Source organism: Gouania willdenowi, chromosome 15 (genome assembly GCF_900634775.1).
Source record: "Gouania willdenowi chromosome 15, fGouWil2.1, whole genome shotgun sequence".
In the NCBI taxonomy this organism is placed as follows: domain Eukaryota; kingdom Metazoa; phylum Chordata; class Actinopteri; order Blenniiformes; family Gobiesocidae; genus Gouania; species Gouania willdenowi.
The window spans coordinates 22,411,706-22,438,415 of record NC_041058.1 but is presented as its reverse complement, the minus strand read 5'-3'; the positions used below and the strand labels follow the sequence as shown (position 1 = coordinate 22,438,415).

The 26,710-nt window shown below is 37.8% G+C and overlaps 1 protein-coding gene across 6 annotated transcripts in view; it reads left to right on the top strand.

Annotated features, from left to right (window-relative positions):
* The first annotated feature begins 2,115 nt into the window (after positions 1–2,115).
* LOC114476453 (signal-induced proliferation-associated 1-like protein 2) overlaps positions 2,116–26,710 on the top strand; it is a 114,097-nt gene continuing 89,502 nt past the window's right edge. For 5 of the 6 annotated variants that reach the window (XM_028467976.1, XM_028467975.1, XM_028467974.1 and 2 more), the window contains exon 1: positions 2,116–2,457. The gene's annotated coding sequence lies outside the window, so the exon portion shown is untranslated. Of the gene's footprint in view, positions 2,458–5,150; positions 5,236–26,710 lie in introns of all 6 variants that reach the window. The other variant, XM_028467972.1, reaches the window with a different exon arrangement.

Here is a 26,710-nt window from a genome sequence, read left to right as displayed (position 1 = left end):
GTCACATAAAAGAGTTATTTATAATTATGCGAGCTCAGAGGCCAGGAGAGAAAAATATAGAACAGATTTTGGTGCTCTAGACTGAGCTATGATCAGGGACTGGCTCCAAATGACAAACTGAGGGTGGAAAGCCCAGCCAATCATTTTAAAATGTTTACTCTAATTTGTATTATTACTGGCAAGTAAGTTAGAGTATGGGACAGACATGATAGGATGGAATGCTGGAACCTTTCAAAAAGTATGACTTTAAGATCAGTGAGTGATTTTGAGGTTGTCCCAACAATACAGAGTCCCATCTCATGTTAATTTGTGTAAAATAACGTTGCGTTTTGTTTTGTTTTTTTATTCTGAAAAGAAGGTGGTTGTGCATGTGTAGATATACACAATGCTATTGTTGTCTCCCACATATGACCTTCAATTTAAGGGTAAATGAATACCCTAGTATATGTGAGTGTTAATCTGAATAAGATCAAATTGAAACATAACTAATAATTTTCCACTCTATCCTTTATCAATGACAGTTTGGTTTGGTTAGGTTTCTTTATTTAATCCAAGAGGTAAAATCATTTTAAAGGCAGGGATACAGCAGACAGTCAAACATGAAACATAAGAAGAAAGTTCAAATACAAATAAATAGCGGTGTGCTTTGACGATATGATACGATTCACGATTTGCATGCCACGATACAATATCTCCCAATATTAAACAATAAGATATACATTGCGTAGGGGTGTTGAAAAAAAAAAAATCGATTCGGCGATATATCGCGATATTATGTCGTTCGATTCTCGGATTGATTCTAAATCCATCCATATCAATTTATTATTATTATTATTATTATTATTATTATTATTATTATTTATTTATTTATTTATTTTATAACTTTTAGTTAACCAGGAAAGTCTTTTCCACTACAGGAGACATTGTAACTGCACTAAGAAGTGCACTGAAACCTGGGCATGTTGATCAGCTTGTGTTTTTTCAATAAAATCTAAAAATAAAGTACAAATTTTCTGCCTAATATTTGTTGTTCTAGGCATTTACCTCAGTTAAGTTGCACTAAAGTAAAAGTTGGTTTAAAAGCCACAGACAGATTGTATGTTATTTTTTTATTTTAAGTTGTTGGCACATGGCATGTTAAAGCCAATGTTTTGAGTGTAAAATATGCCAATAATATATATTTCATACATAATGTTCTCATGAAGGTGTACACATTTACAGATTAGTTGTTTCTTAAGTCATACATATATACAAAAAAAAACAAATCCTATATACTTTAATATTGGGATGCATTGTATCGTATCGTGACCTATTTATCGGGATACAAATCGTATTGCCAGATGCCAGGCAATACACACCCCTAATATTGCGATATATTGTAATATTAATAATTACACGTTTCACCTTTACAAGTACGAAATGGTATAAAGTACAATTTATTACATTTATTTTAAATTGTGAGAACAAGTAAATGGTAACTGTAATTCAAGTGGTACATTTATTAAACTGTCAAATTACATTTTTCAAAAAAAGTTGAAGTTTTTGCATCTACAACAGATTATGATTCTGTTAAGTTCTTAAATTATTATTATTATTATTATTATTATTATTATTATTATTATTATTATTTTAAGTAACCACATACATCTATAAAAGTGCACAGTATGTTTTATAAAAATAAAGTGCAATCAAGTTGTTTAACAAGGTCTGATGTAGATAACTGACACCTAGTGACTGGGTGTTTACATGCTATGCATATGTTGAAAAACATGATAGAAAAAATAAAATAATAATAATAATAATAATAATTTTGACATATTTTGAATCAACACGATCAGTGAAATATCACAATATATCGCTGAATCAATTTTTTCTTACACTCTCATAAATAACACAAAAAGCCCTTGAGCACGTGACCAACGTGGAATATCAGGGAAAATATGAATAACAAGTTGTTCTTTAATGTTTGAATAATAAAACACCATTTATACATCAATAATGATGAGCAATAACAATGCAGCTTGTGGATATTTAGGAGATCAACCTTTTCTCCAGTTGACCAGTAGGTGGCACTGTAGGGCTTGACAGGTTTACTATTGACACTTCAATCTGTGGCGAGTGAGAAAGAGACATCACTGGTTGAAGTGTACACAACCACCTTATAGACAGCATTATTGTTCAGTTTTGGGTGTGATAGTGATTAGTCATCCCTCTGTGATAATGTAGTAGTGTTGATAGAGTGATGAGAGGCGGCATGTGGGCGGAGCCTCGGTGTCAGAGGTGCTGGAGGAACCGCTGCGGTCTGCCGCTTCAGTCTGGAGGGTTGGACTGAGAGAGAGGGAGGTGTGAGTCCGTTTCCCACAGCTTCATGAGCCGTGTGCTTCTGTCTGGAAAGGATAGCCAGGATAGCTACTGCTGCTGCTGACAGCCCGGACAGGACTGCGCTTAGTCTGTGAGGTAAGCCAACGGTCTGTTCATATGTATTTGTATGTAGTGTGTGTTTCTGTGTGTGTAGTGTAGCTAAAAGTAGAAAGTAGGTCTGTAGTCCAAAAGTGGCAGCCCGAGCATTAAACTCACAGCCCGGCAGGAAGGTGAGAAATAACCGTGGACTCACTCAGAGCAGAAAGTTGTTTCACCCACTGAGGTCAGTGTCATTCACCTGGAAGTCTGTAGCTTTAGTCAGTTATTCTACACTAAAGTGGCTCAACTTGGTTTCTGTTTGGCTTCACAGTTACACATAAAAATCAATGCTACTTGCATGTTGTTGTATTGATAAATCGGGTGCTATGTTTGTTATCGTAGCAGTGTTTCACATTGGGTGTTGATTGTCAGACATGTGGATGAGTGAGTGTCAGTGGGTCTGGGTTGGCACAGACTTTTAATCTCCAATGATGTATCTCAGTGGATGTGCTTCAATGCAGTCGATGGGGGGCGTTAAAGCCATCATTGTCTGGTGTGAAAGCTGGCAGGGCTATTGGAGGTAAAGCCCATAGAAACACCTTATTCATTCATTCATTAGTCCCTTTTGTGCATCTCACAGCTGGACTCGTTTTTATTTTTGTCACCAGTCTTTCTGCTGCTGGGCCATGTGTTGTTTACCTTGTATATGTTGGTTAGCAGGACCATGTTTAACGTGTGCAGACAAAGAACAGCTTCCTCTAACATTCCAGTTGTTTGCTTTCTCAATAAATAACATCCAGTCTGCTTATACTGTAGCACAGACATGGGCAGCTCCCCAAAAAGGATTCAAAATATACACAAAATGACTCTAAAAATGACTGCTAAATACACACTAGGACAACAGAAATACACATACAGAGGACAATAATATCTGAAATGACTTACAACATACAAAACAACAGCAATATGCACAGGAATAACAGATAAACACACACAACATGACTCCAAAAATCACATAAAATGATGACAAAAATATATGAAATGACTTATAACATACAAAACAACAGCAATATGCACAGGAATAACAGATAAACACACACAACATGACTCCAAAAATCACATAAAATGATGACAAAAATATATGAAATGACTTATAACATACAAAACAACAGCAAAATGCACATAATATAAACACACAAAATGACTAAAAAATTACATAAAATGACAACACAATGATGACAAAAATACATGAAATCACTTATAACACAAAACAACAGCAAAATGCACAGAAATAACAGACAAACACACAAAATGACTCGTGACACACAAAATGACTCCCAAGATCACATAAAATGACAACAGAAATATGCAAAATTAATAAAATAAACATACGTTAAAAGAAAAATACACAAAATGACAGTAATAATACAAAACACTTGATTCTGTCCTGTGTTAATACTTTGATTGGTCATAATCTAAATGCTGACATAAATGTTGATAATGTGGCCCAGTCGGATCAGACAATCACATTTTTATAATCAAAGTTGGCTATCTCTGCTGTAGCATATATTACTTGGTAGGGTAGGTGCGTGTGCGTGTAATGTGTGCGTACGCGTGTGCGTGTGTGTTCCTGTGGGAGAGTCAGTTCTAAGTTGTTTGGCTTTCTGTACCACACTCTTTGCTGTCCTCTCTCCCTGCATAAAGTTCAACACCCGCTGAATTTCAAATCCCACCAAATAGAAATAGTCTAGCCTAGTTTTCTGTTTCGGAGAAGCAGCCAAAACTGTGCACAGCCATTTAAATGAAGATGCAAAATCAGATTTTTTTTTTGAATAAAATATTCATGCCATAATCTTTGCCTCCAGACAGATTATTTATATTTTTGGAGAGAGAATAGATTGTAATTTTTTTAGATAGACTCTCATGTTTTTAGAATGAGTGAAGCTTGCTGTTTAACAAAATAGGTTTAATTTATTAAGCTTCTTAGCCTGCTTTGTAAGCAGAGTAAAACCCTCAATGAGACACCAGTCTGTTGCATCTCTTTTACATATTTATTCGCTTCTATTGGGAATCAAGGAACTCCAATTAATGTGATATATACATGTTTTTTTTTTAGTCTTTGGAAGTTTTTCGCACTTTATGAAGCAGGAGCACTTGGAATAAATCGTATCACTGAGAGAAAACGTAAATGGGACAAAGAAAAGACGCCAGACATTAAACATAAAGCATTTTTGCTGTAAGGAAAAGTCTGCCCTTTTTAGGTTCCATAAAATACCAAAGTTTAAAGTACATTTCCAAGGTGTCTGCTCAAAAGGAAACAAAAGCTTCAGAGAAAACTTTTGGGAAAATGTCATTGCTTTTTGCTTAAAAAGAAAAAAAAACAAGAAGCCAACACGTCTGCTACTCTTATTAGCCATCATCAGAATCAAATCAGAAAGGTTTTTATTTCCCAAGTACAGTTTAAAAACAGCACAAGGAATTTAACTTGGCAGTTGGTGCGAAGAACAGAAAACAAACCAGAAACAACAATAATGATAAACATAAAGGATAAGGGATAAATAAAGTATAAATATATACAAGTGCTGCAAATAATATTGTTATTGTCATTATTAGTAGTTTAATTACGGTATAAGGCTGACTTTGTCATTCTTCTGCTCCAAAGTCCATCGTCTCACTTGATATAAATGACTTTGATTATTGATTTTTAGCTTTGTTTGATACTCAGTGTCTGGTTCTGTGTTCCTATTCAGGGCAAAGTGAAGTTCTGTTTACAGTAAGGAATGGATCTACTGTGAGCTATATAGCTCTGCTAATCATTACATGACTGCATATAAGGTTAGTCAGAACTGCTTTGTATTTAGTAGGTGGATAATATAACAAAATAATAATAATGCATTGGATTTTATTTTATACAGCGCTTTATCACAGACACTCAAAGCGCTTTACTTTGATGTGCATTATTCTTTCACTCCACACGCAGTGGTGGTAAGCTACTGTTGTAGCCACAGCTGCCCTGCGGCAGACTGACAGAAGTGAGGCTGCCATAGTGCGACCCACATCCACACTCACTCACACACCACATTCATACTAGGCAATGTGCTTTGCCCAAGGACACAACAACAATGACTTGGCTAGAGCGGGGTTTGAACCCCCAACCCTTCAGTCATTGGACGACCCACTGAGCCATGATCGCCCCCAAATAATCCCCACTTCTATGTCTTTCTCAATCTCTTTCTGATCACCTGGTTGTCACGTACTGAGTTTACCTCCGTACTGAGATTATAATCCTAACCATCCAATGAAAAAATAAAACACTTTGAAAACAAAAATAAACAAAAATGAATTATTATTTTTCAGCAAAAATTCATTTTCCGGTAGTACACATGTGCACGCATGCACATATACAATCTCAGTACGATTCTCACTCGGTACATGACACCGGAAAATGTTATTATTGAGGGCTTAACTGTAATTTGGATGACTTATTATAGGATTGTTTATTATTTTTTCCTTTTTTATAGTGTGCATAGTTGTTTGTTGAATTCTGATGTTGCTCCTGCCTGTTTATCATCCAAATGTGTATCGATTCATCACTGATGAGATACCTCGATGTTCAGCTGCTCATCTGTCTCACAGTGAGCACATCTGTGTAGTAAACTAATAAAAGCAAAATACCGTACACGATTAGCAACGTCCCTAGTTGGCAGGTAGATTATAGACACTTTAAAAGCTCAGTGAAAATAAGGCGGTCTGTGTCCAGGGGCACAGTCATTAGAGAGAGTCTCTCTCATCAACTATGACATTGCCAGAATCTCTTTCAGTTTCTCCTAAGAATGGAGACCTGTTGCATTTTGCTATGAGTTGGGTTTGCCCTTCTCTATACAGTATCAGCAACTCTAAACTTCTCAGACAATGAGTAATTGAGCCCGATAGGTATGTCTTTCAAAACAAAGTGAAATGTACAATGTGCGCTCAGCTGAACAATGAAGCACCTGACAGAGAAATGGCTTCCTGTGTCATACCCACAGGCCATGTTCTGTTGTTATTTCCGAGCTATTCACTTCTGTCTTCTCACAAGACCTAGTTGGCTTCAAGACGCTCAACTCGAGTTACGGTTATTTGATTTGTGGCACATTAATCCCTTGACAGATATTATAAAAACATTATTGTTAAACAGATTTCAGAATCAAACCACCTGACACTGGCTGGACATGTGATTGCTCCGCGTTCCTTTGTCCCAACAGTGCTGTGCTACTAGTGTGCTGACTTGTCATGAATTCAAGAACATTAGAAGAGAAAAAGCTGCTATGGGTCTTAAGTTCCAAGGTAGTGATTCATTTTTTCCTATTGTAATACAGAAGCATTGCCAGAACCAGGCAACACCTCCTTTTCCAGCAGATCCCACATCCCACGCATGTGACGGGGATCAGGAAACCTCATCTGATGTGTGCCAGCTGACTAGCTGACTGGCTGCCGGTCTGGCTTGCAAAAAGTCACAATAGGCTTCCCCAAACTAAATCCTGTTGCTTCTGAACTGACCAACCAGCAGACAGGGAATCACATGCCGCGTTCCTGTTGTGAAAGCTGGCTTTCCCCCCTGTCTTTTATGTCCAGCCTTTGTTTTGGTAGCAGTCTGGACTTTTTGAAGGTATTTAACCCCGCTCGTCGTCACTGCCAGGGAAAGCATAGATGAAGTCATTAGTGCGTTTATGGTTAAGAACGTTTTCCCTTTCATTAGGGTTCTTTCTGTGGTAAATATAGGTGGTGCACTCTGCCAATTCTTAGCTAGTTTTGTTCCTGTTTAGGAATGAAAGACTAAAAGGTGATTTCCAGAGAAATGCTGAAACATGGCAGCCAGTGGGTCTGTCTTATCTAAATGCTTTTGTGCATTCACTGACGGTGAAACACTAGATCACCCTCAACAATGCTAGATCTCCAGTCCTTACACATCTGCTCTTTACAGTGTGACAGTCATGAATTAGACATTCAGCAACAAGCTGCGTTTCATCAACACATGGAAACTGCTAGTTTGCTGGTTTATTTGTTTCTATGGGATATACAGTATCGTTGTTGATTGGACTTTCCTGATAAACTTAATCCCTGGTGTGATACCATAGATTATATAGATAGACAGTGTCAGATGTCCAATGGGCTCTTTAAAAGCACTTTACTAGGAATGTTTCCTGCTACGCAATATACTCAATACTAAACATATATAACTCCAACTGGCAAGCGTTCCAAGGCATAGTATGACATGTCCTGTATGTTTGAGTTGTTGAAAACTCAGGTATTTTACTGAAAATCTAATACCATTTATAGGGACTCAATTTTTCTGCATTACGTTTTGGAGTATAGTCACTTTCCCATCCATTTACCCATTTCTGTTTTGTTTCAGTGTCATTGTCTTTACCTGTTTAGATGACTTTACTGGCTAATAAACTTCCTGAAATGCTACCAAATATGCTAAATATGGTTAATAGAGTCAACGCTTGGAAGCTGGTTGGGTTATGCTGGAATCACTGAAGATCACATTGTGAGAAATTTGACACTGTTTTGCTAAGATCGCTAGTATTTCCTTATTTTATGGGGAAAAAAATAACATGGAAATCAGCCATATGATCATAAATCATGTAAGTGGGGGTTTAGTCGGTGCCATATAGCTATTTTCATTTAATTTTGCATTAAATCCTGCACAGCCGTGTGATTTATTTATTTTTTTTCTTTACACTTGCTAGACATTCCGCCTCCTGTTTTTCATGGAAAAATAGCGTTTAAATCTGACATATTGTCCCAAAACATGCATAGAAGTTATTTCTGTGTTATATTGATGATTGATTTTCAATAAAGAGAAAAAAAGGTTTAATACCCTATAATTCACAAAATGTCTGTCCACTGGCTAAACTCACACATATGCATTTTCAACAATTGATTCGAAATTAAAAGACCCTGAAAAATAACAGTAAAAATCCTAAAAACAAATTATACTTTTAAAATGCTCAATAACAATTCAAGTTATTGCAGGTATTTTAAACTGTCAGTATTTAGTTCTGTCAGGTGCTGGATAGAAGTGTTGGTGCGGAGTCTGGAATGGACTGCTTGTCCATTCTAGACAAGCACTTCTGTTGGGGATTTTAATTACAGGCTGATATAATCTGATTTAAAAATAAATAAATAAATATCGGACTGATTTCTGTTCTGAATATCAGATCAGGACGGCCCTAGTTGTATCAGTACATTTTCTAAAACTAGATTTACAGCAGTGAATTTTAATGTACATCCAATTCCTCAATGATTTACTCCTTTTCTGTCTTTCCAACTCTAATGGCTCACTGTTGTACCAGGCTTGTCCCAGTTCACATCAACTGTCTGTAGCTTGTGCAGGATAGATCAGATGGTCCAATGACAGATATTAAATGTTTATCATGTCATTGTGACGTGTACACTGTCAACCTCTGGTGACACACATCTTAGTGTCTGGAGGGCCATTGGAGAAGGAGGAGGTGATTGGATGTCAGGACGGTGTTGAGAGCTTTACGCCCTCTAATGACTGCCTTTGGCTTCAGTGCATGCACATGCAAAGCACCACTGTTAATGGAACAGATTAGACATCAGATGACATGGATTGTCCAACAACACTATTTTTGGTTGCACTTTGTATTTGAGCTGTTTTTCCAGGTTTGATATGAGACGAGCCCCAACGCTACTGCATATTGTGACCTCTTCAATTTCAGATGTTGTGATATATTTATTGTCAATATAACACTGGTATTCAACCTTTAATATACGTCTTACTGTTGTTTTCAGTGTTTTAGATTATTAAAACCCCTGGTGAGTGAAATTTGATGAATAGACCCATTTTCACGGGCTCTGAATGGGCAACAATAGCAAGTACATTGTGTAGCATAGTGCTTTATTTTCACATTTTTAGCAGTAGGTGATCAAATTTGGAAATTTTAATTCGAGCACAATATTTTTCATTATGTACATTAGGGGTGTGAAGAAAATAGATTTCATGATATATCGCGATTTTTTTGAGCTCTGATTTTAAATAGAATTGTTTTCAATTTAATTAATTTTTTAAAATACATTTTATCAATATTTTTGTGTATTTGTGCAATATTTCAGTGGTGGTTACAATGTTTCCAATGGTTACTTGATACACTTTATTTTAAGATGGCAGTGTGTAACACTATTTTCTTTTTTTCAGTGAAAATGTGCAAAAACACTAATAATAAATAGGATGTTTTGAAGCAAATAGTTCTGGCAGAATTTGTCCTCTGAATGATCAATATCTTCTGATGAACATATACAGCAGCTTGATTTTTGCATCTCTACGTTGAATTTTGATTTTAACTGGGTAGAATATTGTGATATATTGTGGTAATATCGTATCGCGACCCAAGTATCGTGATACGTATCATATTGTAACATCCTTTCCAATACTCATCCCTACTGTACGTACAGGTTAGGTGAAAGTACAGTAAGTGTAAAATAGAATATAAACCTGATTTTTTTGCATATTTTGTGAAATAGTTTGAGATTGTGGCACATTTTAATCTTTTTTTTTTCAAAGAGTTTATATACTGTCTTGATTCTTGTTGTAACTTGTACGTAATTCAGGTGTTACAATGGGTCCCAAATCTAAACAAGTCAACAATACTGTCTTAAGGAGGGTAAACAAGATGGCAACTGTTCTGAATCAGCTTCTAACTAATAGACTGATAATAGAAAGATAGTCATCTTACTTACATTCACTGGTCCTCACATTAGCAAACATGACCTGATATGTTTTGACACCTTTTGCCTTAAGAATTGGTCTTGATGTGGGTAAGAATGCTGAGATTATGATCCACGATGACAAGATGGCATCACGCCGTTGTTGCACATTTGTCAGCTGTATTTGCCAAAGCTGTTTTATTGAATTGCGGTTATGTCACAGTAAAGGCCATTTGTACATTAAGTACATTAATCCTTTTTTGAGATGATTTAAACTTTGGTCTAAACCAATATTCTTCTTGTAGGGGGGGCTGTTGCTCATGGTGCGAATGTACTGGAAGTAGCCTTAAGTGTGTATGAAATAATCCCACATGCCAATACAATACTAGAAACTGTTCAGCTAAGTGAACAGTTGATACATAATGTCTTAGATTCTTGCATAAATTGTTTTTTTTTTACACCAAACAAAACCTACTACTTTAATTGAGTAGAGATAAACACTTAAGGCAACATTTGGCTTTGCCCTAAAAGTGTACAAAATGAACTGACTGGTGACCGTTGAATGTTCTCCAATTATGTTTTTTTCTCTTGGCTTGATTTATGAGTCTCCATTCATTAGTTTTATTTTGGCATTTTCTATTCTCCTTCTTAAAAACTCTTCCCAGCAGACTCTATTGCAAATGCCACTTGTCAGACCTGTGACCAGCAGAGATGACTCTTAATTTCACCAAGCCAATACTTCAACAATAAGCCCCTAAAACATCACGTTCATGCATTATGGATTAGGACTAGTCCAGCATATAGGAAAATATGTCTCACCAAGATGAATTATGTCTGCATCGTGGTTCCCTCCGGGACTCATTAGTGTCCATATCAGGAATGTTGGGGAAAAAGGTGACCGAAAGTTGCTGACCTTCCCTCTATGTTTAGTCTGCTTGTTTGTCACTGGTTCACAATAGAGGGAATAAGCACTGGGCAGTTATTAACCCAATGGTCACTGAGACCAAGGACTAGTGTTGACCCATGGGTTAACTCGGTCTGTGTTCCTCTCAGCAGGCCCAGACAATCGGGGCTTCTGACTTATTGTGAGGGAGGCCAACCTCCAATGGGAGATGAGGAAGGATTTGGTTTAATGCTGCTGTGCATGCCTCTATCCTACTGTAGAGAAAAAGAAAAGACCTGTCTGAATCAATGGGCAGAGTAGGTTGACTGCACAAGATTTAATGGCCTCACTAAACTTGTTCTGGTTATGGAAAAAGGAGAATATCGTAGGTTTTATGTTGTTACACATTTCTGTAAAATATTATGAATGAATCCCAGATTAGAAGAAGACATTGGCCATGGTTACATGATGTTTTTTCGGAACGAGTTTTGGAATTAAAGTCTTCTGCTTTGTGTTTACATGGTAATAGTAATTCCCGAATTGAGGTTTACATGGAAAACCAGTTTATTCGGCTTTATTCAGTTCCACTTTAGGTCTGGGGTTTGGGAAGGCTCTGATTGGATGTGACGTATCACGTCTATCAGGAAAAACACACAACTTTTATTGTCAGCTCCAACATAGAAGAGCACACATGAGAACTGTTTTCACTTTTATTTTGATTGTAGTTTGGACCGCGGAGCAGAAGGGAGATAGTAACTAATCACTGGTAAATAAAGCCCAGTGAAATGACGGAAAACAAAAACCTGGAATAAATATTTGCTCCCTGGTAAAGATAGTAGCTCTAACAACAGGTAAAATGATAAACTGGTGATATTACAGCCTATAAATGCAGTACGGGGACACATTTACTTCACCTCTGGGTCCTAGTGCTAGCCGTCCGGTGAAGCCTGTACCGTTTACCGAGGTCCGTGTGTGTTTAATAAATCCGTGTGAAAGTCTGCATGTTTCTGCTTTCGTCCATCCACTCTTTTAATTATATCCATGTCTTTTAAGGCTCTTATTAAATAATCACGGCTGTAGTCCGGGCCGCCGCCATCTTGGATAATGTCGTCACCAGCGCGCCATCGCTCCAAGTCGTGCAAACGCAGAACGACCCGAATCAACTTAAAGTTTTTACAAGAAAGAGAAATGATCTAATTTGGAATTAAAATCGGAATAAACCAGCCACTTAATTCGGATTTAAGTTTAATTTGGAATTAAATTAGCATTAACAATTAAGTGTTTACATGATCAGTTTAAAGAGGAATTAACTCTTATTCTGCTTTAAAGAGGAATTGAAGCCCCCATGTAAACAGGGCCATTGTTGCTTCTATCAAGTAAAATAGCAGATGTAGCAACTTGGGCTTTCCTAATAAAACCAATTTTCTTAAGTACTACCTGTTCATCTGCTTTATCCGAGGTCGCTAGTTTGAAATCAAAGTAGCACAAAAACTACTAAACTCTAGCAATCCAATTTATTGTTTCAAACAGCCACCTGCAATTGCAGAGGATAATATTTACAATCTATGAGCTTTAAGTCTTTTAGTGCACAGTGGATGTCTTTGGTCTTCATATCGCATAACCCTTGCCGCAGCGAGGAAAGCATATAACAATACATTTTTAGAATTTACCCCAGATTTACGTTCTGGGTCAATGTGCAGTCGTGTTGTAGGCTATAAATATTGAATTTGTAACGGTTCAATCACTAGAAGCGATAATATAAATAAGATTTGCCAGTTGTTTCATGTATTGAAGCAATGTCTGAATTAATTTCAGTTTATTGGTGGAGTTCTGCTCCTCCATCTAGGAGATTCATGATTATTTTTGTTGTGGTATATTAGTCATTGTGCCTCGAAGGCACAGTTAACTGACTGTGTACCTTTGAAACATAGACTATAACACACACACACACACACACACACACGCACACACACACACACACACACACACACACACACACACACACACACACACACACACACACACACACACACACACACACACACAATCTCTCTCCCCCCCCCCCCCAATGTAAACATCTGCACCCATGTCAGTGAGTTTAACCTGAGGAGACCAGAGGGCCAAACGGATGACTTGTTTTGAAGACACCCACTTGTTTCTGATAGAAATTGATTGTAATTAACAACTCAAATGGAGCAGAGCCGTGACAGAAGTGTGTTTGAGAGAGTACACACTACAGTGTGTGTGTGTGTTTGTGTATGAATAGCTGAGACATTGCTTCTGAGGCCAGTACCCTTCACTTAACCTCCCCAGCACACTGCAGTGCTTTAGCACTGTTGTTTTCTGTTCTATCAAAGTTTAGCATGAGTTACTGCAGCTGTAAAACCACTGCTGTTGCGCTGATGGATGAATTACAGTCTTCAACAGAAACATCTCATTATTCTATTGAAGCCCTACCGATTAATCGGGCAAATTTTTGCTATCACAAATCAATAGGCATCAGGTATAATGTGTAACTGATGTATTGATATTTTTACCATGAGGAATCTGCAGTAATGATTACAAAATGACAACACTGGAAGAAGTTACTCGTTCATTGTTCAGTTATATTTTTGCATTGTTTTGATTCATCCATGTTTACTGTTTGAGATTTGAGCAACATTATTTTTGATTATTATTTTACATCGTCCTCAGGAAATACAGTTTGCCATTTCTTATTTATCAGTGCTTTACAGTCTTTATGTTGACAGTATTATTAATAGGGGTGATTCGATATCAGATATCGGTCCGATATTAGCCTGAAACTGAATATCGGATATTGGATTCAAATTTCCGGATTTTTCGATTTATTTATTTATTCATTTATTCATTTATTTTCAAATTCATTTTTTAAAATGTATTTTATTCAATTGTAGAGTACTGTAGATATTATGTTGAAGGTTAAAATGTATGTAACCAATTGGTTAATAATACTGTAAATGGGTCAGTTTTTCTCATACCTACTGTTGCTGACTGTTGTTGTCTGTTTGAGTAACATCACTTGATCAAGCCTTTTCTAACATTCCACACTACAAAATAAGTAATTATTTTATTTTTTTATCAAAGAAAAAAAAAAATTCATGCTGTTGTCGGATCAGAATCAGAAATGTTTCAATGGCCAAGTACAGTTTTTAGGACAGTACAAGGAATTTGTCTTGGTAGTTAGTGCACAAAACAAAGAACAAAGAAACATCAATACATCAATAATAATAATAATGATAAATATAGGATAGATAGAGAATAAAGGATAATAGGATAAATATATATATACACTGCAGCAGATAATGTCATCATGGAGGTGGATAATGTCATCGGGTGGGGGGGGGGGTTCAGTGGGTGACTGGAGGTGTGTTCATGTGGATGGTGGCAGAGGGAAAGAAGCTGTTTTTGGAATCAATATCGGTATCGGCCTTGCTATTTGCATTGGCCCGAAAAATCCCATGTTGTTTGCGCTCTAATTTCTATACAGGAAAATACCTACGTAATAAAATAAATGAAATTATATATTAACTTGTTCTTTGGCCAGCAATTGAATAATTTTAGTGGTTAGTCTAAGGAGATATATACCATCCAATATCCCCCTAGTCTAATTTTAGGGCGGTGGGGATCCCATTCCATCTATCTCTCTCCACTGTGTGTTGTGGTGTGTCTCCAGAGTTAAATTTAATTTGTTGTACAAACAAGATTGTTTTGTAATACTAAGTCGTGCGGTTTTGTTCACAGACTGGATCGTCCGGGATTTTTTGATATGCAACTTTTAACGACTTAACTTCCCCTTGAGCAGCTTTTTTTTTTCTTCTATCCAACATGGTTGAGAATGTGTCCAGTTTTTGTTTATTTCCACCATATTTGCTGCAGCTTGCTGACATGAGACAGAATGCATGCTCTATTTCGGAGTCTTTCAGTTTTTATCCGAGCACTGATTAGACATATCAGGAGGAGGCTGTTATTCTTGTTTCTGTTTCAGTTGTTCCATAAATCAGATGATAATGGGTTGACTGCTCGTGGGAATCCCCAGATGAGAACAGTTTGGCCAACTGCACCTCTGTTTTCACTGTGACTCTAAACCCAGTGTGTTAAAACAAAGGTATTCATTCATTCGTTTTTGAGCAGGAGCCAGTCACTTTTTTCTTTCGTTTTTTTTTTTTTTTTTTTTATGTTTTAGAGTTGGCATACTGTAAAAAGAATTACTAACCCAGATATCCCTGACATTTAAACATTTAGTCTTTTTAACTACAGTTCAATATGTACTTTTTTTAAGTTATGCACAAATTCAAACAGAATTCACTTAATGAAGCACAAACTGCCTGCTCACATTGGCTACGGTTACATGATGTTTTTTTATTATTATATTTAATAATTCTGACTTAAATTATTCAAAATTAAAGTGTTCTGCTTCGTGTTTACATGAAAATAGCTATTCCATAGTGAGGTTTACATGGGAAAGAGGTTTATTTGGCTTTATTCAATTCCGCTTTAGGTCTGGGGGTTGGGAAGGGTTCTGATTGGACAAAGGGTGAACATGACGTATTCGCGTCTACCGGGACAAAACACACAACAAACCTTTTCTTTTTGGCTACAACACAAAAGACCACATAATAATAATTGTTGTCTTTCATTTTGATTGTAGTTTTGAAGCAGCAGCTCAACAATGACATACGGCTTCACTTTGGTCCGCTAGGCAAGAGAAGGGAGATGGGAACTAATCATCAGTAAATAAAGCCCAGTAAAACTCGGGGGAAAAATAATCAGGGATAAATATTTGCTCCCTGGTAAAGATAGTAGCTCTAACAGCTAGTACAATGATGAACTTGGTGATATTACAGCCTGTGCATGCAGTACAGGGCTGCATTTACTCCATCTCCGGTATGTCTCCAAAATGTTTCCAGGTTTTAGTCGTTCGATGAAGTCTGTTCCGTTTGCTGATGTCCATGTGAATGTCCGCATGTTTATGCTTCCGTCCATCCACTTTTTTCATTATATCCATGTCTTCAAGGGCTCTTATTGAATAAATAATCTCAGTTTGAGTCTGGCCGACCATCTTGGATTATGTCGTCACCAGCGCATCATCGCAACTGGCCAAGCATGCACAGAACGACCAGAATTAACTTAAAGTAAAATTAAGCATTTACAAGATTGAGGACTTATTTCATTTGGACTAAACCAGCCACTTGATTTGGATTTAACTTTAATTCGGAATTACATTTTCATTTGGAATTAAGTGTTTACAAGGTTAGTTTAAAAATAATTTAACTTTTTAGACTCAAAACGCCACTCACTTTGTTCTTCTCGTGAACGGATCGGGCTGAAATATGGTAGATATAATCTATGGATGCGTACGCATCAACATTTGGAGCCCAGAGGAAAAAGAAAAAAGAAAAAAAAACGAAAGTCAATTTCTCATTAATTTTCGAGTTAAATATCACGACGGTTGGTGGTACCGAATTATTGGCACATACCAATGCCAGGGGGGACCCCGGGGGCCTCATGTTTCAAATGACTACTCCTCTGTAAGTTCTCATTAGATCGGAATGCAGTTCGGTTTGAATACTCTATGAATGAATATGATGATGGGGGCCCACCCCCATTTACGGTAATTTCCAAATTTATGGGAACATAGTTGTGTGATATATCGTTTCAAAGGTAATTCAACAAAAATTACGATTATGTCTCACACAGTTCGATTAGGGGCCCATGGGCCCACCCGCTTTTTGTCGGCAATTTCCATGAAAGTCATTTTCTCATTTATTTGTGAGTCAAATATTGCGACAGTTGGTGGTACAGAAACGTTGACACATACCAATATATGAATGGGGCCCATTACTCCAAATGTGCCATGGGGGCCCCAATTTCAAATGACTACCCCTCCGTTAATGCTTGTTGATTTGGGCTGTAATTTCACATGGATATTCTATGAGCTGATGTCAAGAGCCTCTCGGATACCTTTTCCGGTCATTTCTAAATTTATCGGAACATACAAAGACGTGTGATGTATCGTTTCAAAGGCAATTCAATGTAGATTACGATTTTACGTCGTACACATTGATTTGTTTTACTTGGAGAAACCGAGTCATTTAACTGAACTCTCAGGCACGTGGTACATGCTATTCGGCGCCGAGACGTTCCGTGGGCCTGGCCGTAGTTAATCAGAACTTGTTTCTGAATTAAAACTCTCATGTAAACGTGGACACTATTGCCCTGAGCCGATTCTTTTAATTTGCAAATAAACGGTAGTTCATAACTATTTCAGACCAGCCTGAGATCCTGCCTTCACTAGCGTGCAGGAGGGGCGACCCTTTTACACAAAGTAAAAGGAAAGGCTGAAGGCAAAATGAGCTGAGCTGTGTGGCTTTGCCGTCAGCCTGGCCTTTCGTTGCACTCGAGGTTTTCAGCAGTGGATAATGTGTTTAAGGAGTACCAACTCAGCCAAGCACAGCTAATGCTGAGCTTGAATAGTAAATTCTATCCCACTCTCCTCAGTGGAATGGTATTTGACTACCTTTATTTTTATATGATTTTCAAAGGTTGTTGACAGAAGATAATGATCTGTAGTGACAGTGACCTGATTTTATAACTTTTTTCTTGTTTCCACACCATAGTCACCCTGTCTGTCAGTGTAGGAGAGGTCAACTGCTCCCCACCCCCCACCTCCCTTCTTCCACCCTTTTGGCAAAGTGTATTGAAAACTGCTGTGGGCTTTGGGAGGTTAACCACAGGGGGGTGGGATGCTGTGGGCTGCAGTGCAAGTGGTGCAGTGCTGCACTCAAGCTTTAATGTGGATTTCTGCCTTTAAAAAAAAAAGAAACAAAGAAAAAGGCTATTACGTAACTCTATCAGTCAGAGAGGGACACATAGAGACACTATGTAAGGATCCCGATGAAAGATCTTTGTCTATTTGGAGAAACTCACATTTGCCCGGCAGCTACAGTATATTGTTTGTTCCCGCACTGCTTACCTTCCCCAGGCCCTGTTTACTGCAAGCCTTCGGAGGCACTTTGAAATGTAAACAGGCCTGTAGGGCCACATGCAGCTGAGCGCTGAGCTGCATGGGACAAACAGTTGGATACACACAGCCAGGTGCAGCCTATCTGACCGCAGGAGCAGCTGTATAATTACAACGTACTCCTCCATCTTCATATTATCTGTGTTTGGTTTGAAAACACACAATCGCCAAAGGTCAGAGTTCAAAATTACCAGTTAAATACACTACTTGTGAATGAATAATACAGGATTTATTCTCTCAGTTGGCGATGAAATAAATAATTGATCACTTGGTTAGTTATTTGTCATTGTATAATTTTCTGTACTTTGTACCTGAAACAACCTTTACTTTATTTGTTGTTGACCAGTGTAAATTTTGACAGCAAATTTGGACTAAAATGTAAAATGTAGTCATCAGGACTATTTCAGTTATAGTTTAATTTTATTCAACTTAATGATATTATAATTGTAGTCGATCAACGCTGTTACAGATATATTCAACTAAGATACAGGATAATAATAGATAATGAGACTCTGTTATCATTTATCAACCGGATATAAGATGGTATTAATGTTTGTAAATAAACAGACAAATTTGATGTGATCAATGTGTGAGATCACTTGAGATCTGATTAGATTTCGTTCCCATGTGACCCATGTGGTTTGGTTTTTATTAGTGAACAAAATGATCAGTATGTTTTGATATAGTTTTCATTCATAGTGCAGTAATTGTCACTTACAAAAATGTAGAAGAAAACTATGAAAAAAAAAAAATGTAGTCAGGAAAAGTAGAAAAGCAACTTTTTTGTCATCATACTCCACATTTCCCATTCACTCCAGTGCATTCATTTGTTGCTCAGTGGATTACAGAACCTTTTCCTTGCTGTATGTTGGTGGTGCAAAAGATCCATATGATCCACCTCACAACAGCCCAGCATGTACTATGTCAACGCATGGAACTATTACTATTTAAATAAAAGACAAATGCAATGATGGTATAAAAGAAGCAGTTCATTTTGAAAAGGACAGAAACGGTTATGTTGCGCGACAGACGCTGCACATAATTATATATTGTGCCTTATCTTTCTTTGAGCAATGGTCAAAGTTGATAACAATCTAACTTGGAGTTCTTTCAAAATCATTCTGAATTGACTAAATATTGTTGGCAGTGCAGGGTCTTAAATATCATGTGCTCTTCATGACTGTTGGGATCTTTGTTCCCCCAACACACCCTTATTTCAAACAAAAGCCCCTCATCAGATCGTTGGCCTTGATCAGTTATAAATGTCAAAGGTCGCTCATTCACCAGGGGCCATCATGTCAGGTCGGATCAGTGCACTCGGCTCCGATTGGGTAGGGATGAATTCATCTTCTCTCATCTCCTTGGACACGACTCGCCATGTAGCATTCAGGAAGGGGATGGTGAAAAGGCTGTGTGCTGAGAAATGAGAACAACAAATAGAGCAGTATTTGAAAGCTAAAAAAATAACTCTGTGTATCTTTCGTCTATTAACACTACAGTTTCATGGTACAGTGCATCTAAGTACTGAACATTAATAGGGGGTCTTTTTTCATTTTAATTTTGGCAACTACCTCCTAAAGTTAGATCAAGGGTGTGATGATGAATGGTAGAGGAAATAAATCCCTCCAAATGATTCTGTGTGCAGTTTGATGATGCAGCATTTTAGATGCCCCCAAAAAGTATCCAAAGATTTGGAAAGTGGAAAATGCTAGCGTCACCACCCCATGTACTTACCTGAATCCTCTATTAGCAATACAAGGGTAAAAAGCTTTAGTTCGCATGCTATTCCACCAGTGTTGATAAATGTGAATGCCAAAATTGTTCTGAAAAACTGTGTATCTAAACTAAATAAATATACGACATATATTATTTTGTTGACGTACTATACTCCCCATGCATCAACACTGTCCTTAAATCTTACACAACCAACAATAATGAAGAAGGATCATATACAGTAGTTCACAAAGTAGAAAGTTTACCTTTCTCAGTCCACACAAAGGATTGCTGTTCTTTCTCCTCTTGCACTCACCATCTTCATGATTTATGCTGCGTTCACACCGAATGCGTCTTCTGTAGCGCCAGTTGGAATCTGCCGCCCAAAACGTTTTGCATGTGTCGCAAGATCAAAAAATGTCCCCATTTGCTTCATATGCGCATTTGAAGCGAAGCACCGCCCACCAGCGACACATTCAACTCTGTGAGTTTCACTGCCTGCTGAAGCGAGGAGCTGCGCATCCACATTTCGTGACGCATCCAGTGTGAACGCAGCATAACACATAATCATAGGTAGAAGAACAATTCTGTCTGGCCTTTCCATGTTGATATAGAAAGTTTTCAATCTATTTGTCTTTAATTACTTTTAATCATTTTGTGGAAAAAAATATTTTAAGTGGAGATGTAGATGTGCTGCAGTAATTATATTGGTTTGTGTACCACGCATGTTATTGCAAAGGTGTGTGGGTGGTTCTCGCTGTGAGGTTTGTCTTTGACACCCTTTTAGCTGCCACACCTCCTCTAAACACTCCCACAAATGCCATGCCAGCTGCAGCTGTTGAGCCTCGATGTTAGAGACAGAAAATTCCTCTTGCGCTGCAATTAGAGCTTCAGATCGCTGAATGGCACACATTGCAATGTCCTAAATTTGCACTTGGTCTCCTTTCTACTCCCAAGAACACTGAGTAAATAGAAACTGATTAGAGCACATGGTGAAGAAACTGACCCACTCTGCCTGGAATTGACAGATTGTGTTTTGTGCGTGCTGCACCTTGTGCTGTACTGTTACCCCAGTTAAAGAAACCAAAGGGTAGAAAAGGGCCTCATTGATGGGGTGGGTTTTTCATGCCTGACTAAGAATGTTCGCTTTCCATCGAGTCAAGTGGTACATTGTGATCTCAACCAAAGAAATGCAAATATATAGAACAGATGTACTCCTCCCTTTTTAGCCGTTTGTCGAAGGAGTAATCCCTCACTCTGGTGGAGATTGTGTGTGGTGTACGCTGGGTGCAAGACTAAAGTGTTAACAAGGGAAAAGCTGTGTCACCCTGGCACATGTGATGGCTGCCTGCCTTTCTGGACCTTTTCTTAATAAGGCTAGATGCTCAGGGTAGATAAATGGAAGCTTTTGTGGCCTTTGCCAGAGGGAAAACCATACAATGAAGGACACACACAGAGCAAGGTCTTTTTACAGAGAAAACAGCTTAAAGCAGCATTTCTGCAGTCCCTCCTCCTTTCTCTCTGGCTCCTGTCCCTCACTCTTTCCCTCTTTGCTTCATCCGTGAGAACCAAACACTGCTCCTATGTGTTTTTTCTTCCTAAACTGTGTTGAAGATAAGTACTTCACCCAAGTTCCCATCCCCTACCTCTACCACTTAACCTGCACTTTACACTTCTTCAAATGCTACCAGAGTGCATCTTGTATTATATATATATATATTTAGAGAGAGAGAGCTGCAAGATATTGGACTTTATGTTTTGGATGATCTGTGCAAATACATTGTAGGACCCGTGGTGTGACTGTGCATGCACACGTACATTGTGATGACGATGCTAAGAATTTTTGTTTCGATGGATCCCTAAAATATATGTCTTAACCAGTGTTCGGAATAACGGCGTTTAAAATAACGGCGTTAGGTAACGGCGTTTGTTTTTCAGTAACAGGGTAATCTAGCTAATTACTTTTTACGCCGTTACAACGCCGTTATCGTTACTGAATGGTAAATGCGGTGTTAGATGTATTGATTGAATAAACTGTGATGCAAAAGCATCCCTGGTTTCTTACTCAGCTGTAGTGAGGAGGTGGGTTAGAAACAAGGTGAGCGATTATGATTGGCTAAGGCGGCATCATGTTTCATGGTAGCCAATCAGAGCCAGTATTTTTACTTATGTGCCAGCACACGCGCCACACACACACACACACACACACTACAGATTTGATGAAGCAGCGGAGATGGCGAGCGTGGAACAGTCTGATGAAAAGTTGGCATTTTTAAGGTGGTGATACAAACACTACTTTAAATTAATTGTGGTCAAAGGCAAGAACGTGCATGTGAAGTGTTCATTATATCAAGGAGAGAAGACTTTGTCAACATCATTGTAAGCAACTTGAATTTAATGAAGCACCTCACGACACACGCATCTAAAAAAATTTGAATTCTTTGACACATAGCAACCTTTTTTTTTAACAGTAACGCAAATAGTTACTTTCCTTTGTAATGAGTTACTTTTTATTATAGAGTAATTCAGTTACTAACTCAGTTACTTTTTGGAACAAGTAGTGAGTAACTATAACTAATTACTTTTTTAAAGTAATGTTCCCAACACTGGTCTTAACTATCTATATATATCAGTGCTGCCATCGCATGTTTTTCTGAGTTAATCGCGATTACAGTTTCTTTTTTTGCTGAAACTGTGTATTGTGTTGTGGCAATATGAATTGAACAAATAAGTATCGTGTTTTTTGGGCTATTAAACGCACCGCTAGGCTAGTTAATAGCATTCCATTAATTTAGGAATTTTTCAACAAAAATACACGGAAATGCCGAACCGTCACATAGGCCGTACCTTATTGGCTGATGAGGGTGCCCTTCAAAAGTCTTGGCCAATCAGAGCGGGTCGGTAGGCGGGCTGTTAAGGGAGTTTTCTGTATATTTTGATCCGTTTCATCGGACAAGTTTTCATCTCCACATGAAATCTCCTCCTAACTGCCCCGAGTCTGCATATCAGTCTATTTACAGCTTTTTATGGTCACTTTTTACTGAAACCAGAATGATACACACCTCCCTCCATTCCCGTGCACCATCGCCTCAGCAGAGATCACGTTAATCGGACTCAGAATACAGATATGATCGCGTCAATCTGAAGAAACGTAACATGGTTATTTGGCATCTTTATGCTGTTTGTTTCTTTCTATCATTAACCAGCTGATTTTTACTTTATCCGAAGTGTTTCAGTGCTTTCTCTCTTTGTGTGTGTGCGTGTGTGCGTGTGTGCGTGTGTGCGTGCGTGCGTGCGTGCGTGTGTGCGCGCGTGTGTGCGCGCGTGTGCGGGTGTGTGTGTGCGGGTGTGTGTGTCGGCTGAGAGTCCAGTGCGCGATCGCTCCTCATAAAACTAACTTAGTGATTTGACAACTTTATGCCGTTTATAATTAATTACTATTATAGACTAACTGAGATATCTTACATTTGAAACCTTATTGTACTGTTTGTTTGCTCTTCCCACTGTAAATGCATACGCACTGCTCCCCAAACTTCAATTTATTAATGGTATTTTTGTTTTGTTTTTTAAACAATCAGCGATCTTTATTTATATATAGATATATAAATAAAAACAAATATTCAACAGATGTATGACTTCTGCTGTCACTTGCTCCCACGTGAGTTATTAAACCTGAGTGCTTTCACGTTTCCTACATTATCCGAAGTTGGTTTCTGAATGTTTAGTTCACCATGATGTTCAGTGGCTGTTACAGTTCATTCATTCTGCTATAGGTGTGACTGTCAGTACGCAATTCTGCCTCCCGACAGCCGTTTTCACTGAACACGTGTGCGACTGACTGAAAAATCCACACACAGAACGCACCACCGCACCCTCAACTTTAAAGGAAAAAAATAGCATCCTATATGCCGCAAAATACAGTATATGGAATGTATTCAAGAATGGTTAGGTATTTGTTCAAAGTGCTTCTTTTAATATTTTCTTTAAAGAAGCCAGATATCTATTACTTTGTACTCCTTGGAATTCTTAACTTGAATGAAACCAAATCATTTGTAGCCACTGCTAGGTCAGTGCTAAACTAGATATCCTCTAGGTGTGAGTCAAACTACAAAGTCATGATCAAGCACGATCATTGTGTTAGCTGAGGCATTATCAAACATGCTGTTATGTAGAAACACAGTGACAGACCATACTGTGTGCAATGTGGGGAACTTGTTCAAAAGATAGAAGTATCTCTGCGGCATCATATTTTTTGAACTATCTGTGACAAGTGTGCTTACTAGATCTCAAGTTTCAAGCAGCAGTAAAAATCCCACCTCCAACGCTGCTAATGACTGAGACCATAGTTGAGACTTGCATGTAAACAGTCTCAAAACTATTGTCCTCGCTAAACTATTGTATTTATCTTGCTCCCACCTTCTGTGGCCCTGTCAGCGATGATGACGCTATCTTTAGCAGGTAGACACCAAAGCTCAAGGTTCACTACTAATCCACTTAATCTATTTGTACCCCACAGACTTTTGTTGGTTTTCAAAGATTACCCCGAGTAGGACGACGGAAAGGCAATGAAGTAGTTGTATATATCCAGGTAGTGTAGATTGGGAACTTCATCCTTCATTATGGTTGACTTGAGAGATGTAAAAAGCACGCCGGCTGCATTATTGGGTCGGCTTCTCCTGCCAACATGGGAGAGAGCGTGGGGGAATAACAGCAACTACACTTCCCAGACATGTTAGGCCTCAACTTGCCGTAATGCATCATCATTTAAGGTGGCACCAAGTCTTCAGCGGTACAAACTAACCTCTGATGAACCACAGGCACCTTTAAAAGAAAAGAGAATCGCGATTAATTTGTCAAAATTATTATCGTAATAAAAAGACAAATGCGTTAACGTAATAATATTAACGCCTTGACAGCTATCCTTTTAACACATCGTTGGTATGATCAAACTAACCTTTATCGTGATGTTCTAATCCCCAGTTTACGTTCCTTATTAATGGGTGAACAATCCAAATCCTGGGAAATTTTCAGGAATTCTATCAGAGCCATACCTATCCAGTCAGTATTTGCCTGTGGTTAATTTTTCCTTTAATCATGCCACTTCCCTCTAAGTGGTATAGTCATTACAGGTGTAAGTAGCTCCAGTGGTTCATTGGTTTCAGATGTTCTCATAATTAATTTTATTTGGATTAGTCATCATGTTATATTGATATACTTTCTGTAATATTATTCTATGGCCATTTGTAGGTGTAGTGTTGATCATTAAAAGTTGACCCATATATTACAATTACAAGATTACAATTTAATTTAACAGACACTTTTATCCAAAGCGACGTACAACATTAGCAGTTAGGGGTTAAGGGATTCCTTAACCATGACACCACCACCGATAGCTTTTGTTTCCTGCTTTCTTATCACCATCACCCCTGATCTGGTATCCAGCACATTCTCACCTGCCAAATTTTAGCTACTCGGGTTGTTAAAAACTAAACAAAATCTTGAGCCTTATAAAGAAAGCACCTTGCCTGCATTGCACACCTCATTGTTTTCCAATATTATAGTTTGTAAACTGCAGTAGTAGGAATGCTGGTGTTCTGCTTATAGTAGTAGGTAGTTTACAAATCATCACAGGTAATGAAAGACCATGTGCTAAAGTCCAAAATCCAAACATGGCTTGCATAATAAACTGTCAGGGTCAGGGACAAGATTGTATTGTTGAGGAAAAGGTTGATTGCTCTTCTGTTTCATTTCAACAACAAGAATGTGGTTTGAATTAAGATAATGTTTTTGATTGTATAGAATATAGAGTAGGAATCAAAAAGAAGATATTCCCAAATACCCAGGCTCAAGCCAATAGCAAACCCATATTAAAAGACTCATTGTCATAGATTTTAATTGATTTGTTCTTTGTAAATTAAGAAATGTCTCAATGTTCTATCTTATCTTATCATAACAGTCAGCAACCGGTAGGGCTGGGCGATTTTGCCTTAGATTTTAGGCATAGACAGCACGCAGACGTACATTTTTTTTCAGAAATGATTACTTTTACGATATACAATATGATGCTAATAAGAATTTTTTTTTAATTAAAGAAAACTAATTGAGCACCCCAGCTTTAAGAAATCACATACCGGTAACTACATATTTTAAAACATGTAACATTACAATTAGAAAAATAATAAACTCTTCCCTGAGCATCTCAGCATAGTGTGAAATAAAAATTAAACATGCCTATGTCACACATATAGCCTACTCAAAGGGTAAACAAATGTAAACAAAGAGGCTAGGGCAGCCCACAAGGAGGGAATGCGAAAAAGTCAGAAAAAGCTCTGGTGGGGGAAAAAAAAGAAAAACCTTTAAAAAACAAAAAAAAAACCTTTTTTTTTTTTAACTCAAATTTGCATAAATCAATTAAATCAATTTTTTGTCCAGCCCTAGCAACAGGTAAGAATGCACCAGAATAACCTAAACATTTACCTCAATAAATGCAATATACGTATATTGGAGAATCTATATTCAGGTCAATATAATCAGATGCTTGTGTCTCTGCTGATATTGGACCAATATTCAATATCGTATCGGGACACCTTCAAATAACCTCTTTCAGACAGAAAAATCCCTGACTAGAAAGGTAAGGATGCGGTGATGTATCTCTTGGGCCAACTATACAGTTATTGCTTACTTACTAATCAGTATTATAGAGAGACTTTGGTCTCTGTCAGAGAACTAACATAAAACCTATAATTGGCTCTTTCTTGCATTGTTGACCCTAAGGACATTAAGAAACCTTCAGGCACTTGTATTTATGTATGTTGTCCTGCACATCAGATGATCCATTTATCTCTGTGTACAAGTTCCCTGTGTTGTTTGTATTCATCCGCTAATAATGCCGGAAGCAACAATGTGTCCTTCCATGAATTTACTGGATCACCACTAATGTAAAAGTTATTCATTGG